The sequence below is a fragment of the Podarcis liolepis genome, assembly GCF_965112155.1.
Source record: "Podarcis liolepis genome assembly, chromosome: 17".
NCBI lineage: Eukaryota > Metazoa > Chordata > Lepidosauria > Squamata > Lacertidae > Podarcis > Podarcis liolepis.
In genome coordinates, this window is record NC_139571.1 from 43,430,315 (window position 1) to 43,437,734 (window position 7,420).

Below are 7,420 nucleotides of genomic sequence, written 5' to 3' on the forward strand. Positions count from 1 at the left end.
TGAGAAGGCCCTCTGCCTGGTTCCCTGTAGCTTTGCTTCTCGCAATGAGGGAACCGCCAGAAGGCCCTCGGCGCTGGACCTCAGTGTCCGGGCTGGATGATGGGGGTGGAGACACTCCTTCAGGTATACTGGACCGAGGCCGTTTAGGGCTTTCAAGGTCAGCACCAACACTTTGAATTGTGCTCGGAAACGTACTGGGAGCCAATGTAGGTCTTTCAAGACCGGTGTTAAATGGTCTCGGCGGCTGCTCCCAGTCTCCAGTCTGGCTGCCGCATTCTGGAATAGCCTAAGCACCCTCACCGGATTATGTGAGGATGAAATGGGTAGGAGGAGAACCATGTACTCCACCTTGAGCTCCTTGGAAGGAAAAGGTGGTCTATAAATCTAATTACTAACCCCATTGGATGGTGTTGGTTATTGGACAACTCTTTCTTTCCCTTCCTGGTACCACGAGAAGTCTCTTCAAGGGCCTCTCTGTTTCACAGAGAGTTGCTTCCTGATTGGATAGTCAGGCAATTTCTCTTCGCTGAGAAACACAGAGTTATCGTGAGGTTAAAAATAGGCCTTCCTCGAGGTTGTGCCGCTGGAGATGACATTGGGATCTGCGTTGGAGGACAGATAATTCTGACACTGATTAAGGCAGGCAGGAGTCCTTAATGCGAGCTCAGAAGGTGAGCTCAAGAGGAGACCGTGTAGCAGCGGCCAAGAGCTAATGACACAGTTGGCTCCAACTGGAGTATGAGATAAACAGCACTACCCATTCCCCAGTGAGTAGAATTTACAAAGGGGGGGGGCATATTGTGTGCTAATTAGATGAGATCATAGACTTACTCCCTGGAAGATTAATTTGATCTCCACCCTTCCCTGGACACTCAGCTGACCTTGCTGTTGAGTTCGTCTTCTTTGCAGTGAACCATGTCTTCATATACTGTAATACAAACCGCTGCATTGCTTTCAGAACATGTTCGCTTCTCTTTAGCCATAATTGCTTGCAGAAAAGTGCAACCATTTCAGAGACGTGAAATCTGCCTCGCTGCATCCCTGTCTCCACTGCAATTCTGTTTTCAAGATTTTCACATCAGGCACCAACTAAAATCCTACAGCCCCACCAGTATTTTTCATTTTTTATTGCACAATACAGCAATTTATTTAGATGCTTGAATGAATACAAAGGGGAAATAAAGATTACAAATTATCCATACTACAACAATGTGTCATATATTAGAATTGGTATAAATGAATACAAAGCCGTGTTGGTGTCAACTAAAGATAAAACAAAATATCCAAAAATGCAGCACTCATTTCTGTATGCTGCTTTAACACAGTATACTTTCATACAGATCTAAAAGGTGTCAAAATTAGTAGCTGCAAACTTGTTTCTTGCACGTTATTTTTTTTTTTAGCTTAAAAGATTTCAGAAAATGGCTCAGAAATACATAGTCATCAGTTGTAACGTCAAGGATATTCAAGAACAAGAAAATTATATAATACAATAGAGTCCAGATATACTTTTATGTTGCTGGCCTCTGTTTTGAGATTGTACAAGGTTATGTGCAAAAACTAAGTCTGCCAAAATTCTTACTATAGCAGTTTCAAGCTTTTTGCTAGGTAAACTAGATACAGCATTTATTATACAGCAGGGCAACACTAAATAAGAAAAGGGAAAAAAGAACGAAATCTATGATGGGTACACAAGAACAATAGCATAAACAGCACTTGAATAGGTCTAAAAAACTGTATGAATATTGTTGCTGTTGTTGTTGTTGAGTCGTTTAGTCATGTCCGCCTCTTCGTGACCCCCTGGACCAGAGCACGCCAGGCCCTCCTGTCTTCCACTGCCTCCCGCAGTTTGGTCAAACTCATGCTGGTAGCTTTGAGAACACTGTCCCACCATCTCGTCCTCTGTTGTCCCCTTCTCCTTGTGCCCTCCTTCTTTCCCAACATCAGGGTCTTTTCCAGGGAGTCTTCTCTTCTCATGAGGTGGCCAAAGTCTTGGAGCCTCAGCTTCAGGATCTGTCCTTCCAGTGAGCACTCAGGGCTGATTTCCTTCAGAACGGATAGGTTTGATCTTCTTGCAGTCCATGGGACTCTCAAGAGTCTCCTCCAGAATTCAAAAGCATCAATTTTTCTGCGATCAGCATTCTTTATGGTCCAGCTCTCACTTCCATACATCACTACTGGGAAAACCAGAGCTTGAACTATACGGACCTTTGTGGGCAAGGTGATGTCTCTGTTTTTTAAGATGCTGTCTAGGATTGTCATTGCTGTATAAATATACATTTCAACTATTCAGAATGATACATGGGGAAAAACAATTTCCCCAGAATCCTACCGTACACATTAAATTTGTAGCTCATACGTTTGCCCTAAAGCTACCATGTGAAAAAGGGCAATGTTTAAAAAGACATACAGCTGAACATATACAGAGTGAAATATTCTGTGATAAAAGATGCATTTCATGTCTGTCACTAGCAACATGTTGGACACATCCCATTCCCATGGTATAAACGATGATGAGATTCTCCCCTAGTAGTGCTCATTTATTGCCGGCACATTGAACAAAAGTTCTGTATATCTTTAGTAAAGGAAGAGCAACAATGTGGTCCTTTCAAGCAATGTAATCCTTTTAGTTTCTGCCCCAAGCTTTCTCTGCAAAAACCCACTCTTTAAAGCTGAATCAGAGCAAATGTCAATGTGGGTTTTCTGCAGATTGACATTTGCTCCGATTGAGCTTTAAAGAGCGGGTTTTTGCAGGGAAAGCTATGGAGAAAAAGAAAAGGGCAGACACAGAACTTTAAATTGCAGGTCGTGCCTGAAAAGAGCAGAAGGAAGGTAACTGTTGGCGTGCCCTTAGTATGAGTTAATTACCAAAGTACCATTGATTTTGTTCCCAGGCACATCAAAGCCATGAGATACATTTCAGGGTCAGAATTAGGTGTTTCATTTTAATATAAGGGCTTGAACACCCTCGTACATGAAAGACATATCTTGCTGTTTATTTTACCCTTGTCCTCAGGCATTTTTAATATCGATACTGCCTTGTTTAAATTTGTTCATGCTTTCATCCACTAAGCCACCTTCCCGTCTTCCCTTTCGTTTCAGTGAACGCTACAAAACTTTCCTTGATCAAAATGTTTCCTGCATCAGTTATGGACAGACCTGATAATCCGATACATTTGCTCATGCTGAGAAATGTCTGGAGTGCAATAAAATAGTATTGAATAATACTTTGCTTTTTCTCTCTCCTAGAAATCATTTCAGCACAAACATTTCCCATCAACTATTTTTAAAAGTCATTTTGTATTTTACGTGAAAGTTTACAGCCCAGTTTTATGATTTCATAAATGGTTTTTAACTTTGCTATCATAATGGCTAATCAATTAAATGAGATTTAGGAATATCTCCATGTCAGGATTGCCAGTAATCTCTGCAGTGCCTCTAAAATCAATATTATTTTTTGCACAAAACCGAACTTATCCAGCCTTCACAGGCTTCCTCAACCTCGGCCCTCCAGATGTTTTGAGACTACAATTCCATCATCCCTAGTCCTGTTAGCTAAGGATCATGGGAGTTGTAGGCCAAAAACACCTGGAGGGCCGAGGCTGAGGAAGCCTGATTCAAAATGTGTCCTCATTTCCGTTTTTCTGTCTGAATTCCCTTTTGAAGGGAAGCATCAATAAGTCCACCACTCTTTCTTTTCTTTTCTAAGCTCTTTCGTCTTCAAGCAGTTCACAAGCAGCGATCTATTCCACTTTGCTTAGACCTCACCTGAAATATTGTTTCCACTTCTGGGCACCACAGATTAAAAAGGATAGACAACGGGATCATGTCCAGAGGAGGATGATAAAGATACTGAGGAGCCTGGAGACCCAAGTACAGTGGTACCTCGGGTTAAGAACTTAATTCGTTCCAAAGGTCCATTCTTAACCTGAAACTGTTCTTAACCTGAAGCACCACTTTAGCTAATGGGGCCTCCTGCTGCCGCACGATTTCTGTTCTCATCCTGAAGCAAAGTTCTTAACCCGAGGTCCTATTTCTGGGTTAGCAGAGTCTGTAACCTGAAGCGTATGTAACCTGAAGCGTCTGTAACCCGAGGTACCACTGTATTATGAGGAAAAGTTGAAGGAGCGTGGTATGTTTGCCCTGAAAAAGAGTTAGCATGATTGCCATCTTCAAATATCTGAAGGGCTGTCCCATAAACAATGGAATAAATTTATTTTCTATCGCTTCACAGAATAGGACCTAAACAAATGAGTTCAAATTGAAGGGGAAAGGGGTTTAGATTAAGCATGAGGAAAATTCCAGATGGCCACAAGTGTTCAGTGGCGGAACAGACTCATGTGGAGTGTCGCACACTCTCTGTTAACGGAGGATTCTCAGCAGAGGCTGGTTACTGATCATGGATGCCACACTGGTAGGTTGGGAATGTGCTGGATGACCTTTGAGGTCCCTTTGAATTCTATGGTTTTATGCCTGGGTGTAGCCAGGATTTTTGTTGGGGGGAGGCAGGACTTGGTTGAGAAGCAGAGCCAACTTGATTGGTCACTTAACTGATTTCTATTGTCTTACTTGTGTCATAGTTTTGCTCCATATTGATCCCCAGAGCAGACCTCAACATATAATTTGTAGAGTGCAAGCTCAAACACGATGCAGGCTTCCCAAATGACAAGTCAGAGGCAATCCGCTCCATTCAGCAGAGTTTACTGAAGGTAAATGAGCATAACAGTTCAAATCCATAAGCTCAGGATTGGCATAGCAAAAACCCAGCTGCAGGAAAGACTAAAACTTTAGCACTAAGCATGAGAGAAGATGAAGAAATGGAGGCAGTGAGAGATTTTACTTTCTTGGGCTCCATGATCACTGCAGATGGTGACAGCAGCAAACAAAATTACCGTAAAAGACGCCTGCTTCTTGGGAGAAAAGCAATGACAAACCTAGACAGCATCTTAAAAAGTAGAGACATCACCCTGCCAACAAAGGTCCGTATAGTTAAAGCTCTGGTTTTCCCAGTAGTGATGTATGGAAGTGAGAGCTGGACCATCAAGAAGGCTGATCGCCGAAGAATGGGTGCTTTTGAATTCTGGTGCTGGAGGAGACTCTTGAGAGTCCCATGGACTGCAAGAAGATCAAACCTCTCCATTCTGAAGGAAACCAGCCCTGAGTGTTCACTGGAAGGACAGATCGTGAAGCTGAGGCTCCAAGACTTTGGCCACCTGATGAGAAGAGAAGACTCCCTGGAAAAGACCCTGATGTTGGGAAAGATGGAGGGCCCAAGGAGAAGGGGACGACAGAGGATGAGATGGTGGGACAGTGTTCTCGAAGCTACCAGCATGAGCTTGACCAAACTGCGGGAGGCAGTGTGGAAGACAGGAGGGCCTGGCGTGCTCTGGTCCAGGGGGTCACAAAGAGGCGGACACAACTAAACAACTCAACAACAACAAGCATGAGAGACAGATAGTGAAAACCAGGTTCCTCCGGGCTGCTATTGTACGCAGCATGACTTTGAGATGGAAAGATAACAGGACCAGTTTAAAGCAGCTGCAATCAGCTTCTCTGAAGGAATAACCCAAACGTCAGGAACCTTCTGCTTGTTTCCAGGCGGAATAGAAACTTCAGGCTTGTATCACACAGAGAAGCTTCCAGAACCTTCTTGAATTAAATAGAATAGAAAACATCACTACGCTCTAAACCAATACTTTCTGTACCAAAACAATGCAAACCTGACATTGCAGGGGGGGGGGCAGCTGTCGCCCTGCCCCCCCCCTGTTACGCCCATGGTCCTGTGAACATGGTTGATAGGTGCATGGGAAATGAGAGATCACTCCATATATATGGAATCCAGAAGCAATTCTAAATAAAAGAAGGACCAAGTATTGGATTTCTCCAGGGTCATACCAAGGAGAGGATAGCGGGGAAATCATGCTGTAAGGGGGCAAATGATTTGTAACCACATAAGGGGAGTAGTGGGATGCAGGTGGAGCTGTGGGTTAAACCACAGAGCCTAGGACTTGCCAATCAGAAGGTCAGCGGTTCGAATCCCCACGACAGGGTGAGCTCCCGTTGTTCGGTCCCTGCTCCTGCCCACCTAGCAGTTCGAAAGCACGTCAAAGTGCAAGTAGATAAATAGGTACCGCTCTGGCGGGAAGGTAAATGGCGTTTCCGTGCGCTGCTCTGGTTCGCCAGAAGCGGCTTAATCATGCTGGCCACATGACCCGGAAGCTGTACGCCGGCTCCCTTGGCCAATAAAGCGAGATGAGCGCCACAACCCCAGAGTCGGTCACGACTGGACCTAATGGTCAGGGGTCCCTTTACCTTTAAGGGGCGTAGTCTGGGGGACTGGGAGGAAGCGTGACCCCAGACACACAATTTTAAGGGGGTGCAAACCAGACACACACCTCCACACCACCCCGAGATCCTTGTCTTGCCCTGCCTGCCACCAGGGGTCTCTGGACCCCAGGGTGTGACCTGGCTCTGACGCTACTCCCCCAGCCCCCTTGCTGAATGGCCACCTACGGAGACGGGCAAGGGGTGACCCCAGCATGGCTTGGCCGGGCATTCCTTCATTGTGGGTGTCGAGGGGATTCACCTGCCAAGGGCTGGGTCGGCCGGTTGGGCTCCCCCCTACGCAGGCAGGCTGGCTCACTGACTCCAGTGGTGAGGGCTGGGCTGGCTCCGCTCACCCTCCACACCCCGCCACTGCTCACACGTGCCCCGGGCACCGGCAAATGCTGCTATGCCACTGAAATACATGCATTGTTCTGAGCGCAAGTAGGTAGCTGAACAGCCACGCTCTTGAGAGCCCAATTGAAGCATGAAACTGGTTACACCGAACAATGCACAAGCCAGAATGCTGTCTTCCAAACTCATAAATCAGGCCTGAGTTTAAGTTTCTACCTTGCCCGACTTCTCTGACTTCCCTCTATCCTCAATTTTACTGCAGTGCATCAGTGGGGAGCAGGTCAAGTTCACCTGCCCTTTCCTCTCTCACTGCTTATATTCAGCACAGCTGCTAGACATGTGGATGGGGGCAAGGAGAGGCGAAGTCCGCGTGTCTGGAATTGAGAGAGAGGAAGGAAGTGGGGGCTGGCGAGAGGGGCGGCCGATGCCCCAACTGTGAAGGCAGGGGCATGCAGAGACTGAAGGGGGGCACATTGGTATCCAAGCATCACGGATCATGGGGGCAAGCTGTGGCCAAAGGTGTGTGTGTGTGTGTGTGTGTGTGTGTGTGTGTGCTGCTTAGGCTTTCCTGGCAGAGCAAAGGAAAGAGGAGTGCTTAGGTGTTGCTGGGGACAAAATGGTCTCTCACAGACCCCCTCCTTGTGACACTATTTGGCTGGGCCTTTGGGATGTATTGATGGAACCAAGGCGAAGCCCCTTGGGCATGGAAAGTGGGCAGAAGGGGTAATGGCAATAGCTAAAT

At 46.1% G+C, this 7,420-nt stretch overlaps 1 long non-coding RNA gene across 1 annotated transcript; it reads left to right on the forward strand.

Annotated features, from left to right (window-relative positions):
• The first annotated feature begins 580 nt into the window (after window positions 1-580).
• On the forward strand, window positions 581-1,655 carry LOC310696530. Its single transcript, XR_014520616.1, has 2 exons — window positions 581-767; window positions 1,404-1,655. It is a non-coding gene; the product is annotated as an uncharacterized lncRNA (long non-coding RNA).
• Window positions 1,656-7,420: the final 5,765 nt, after the last annotated feature.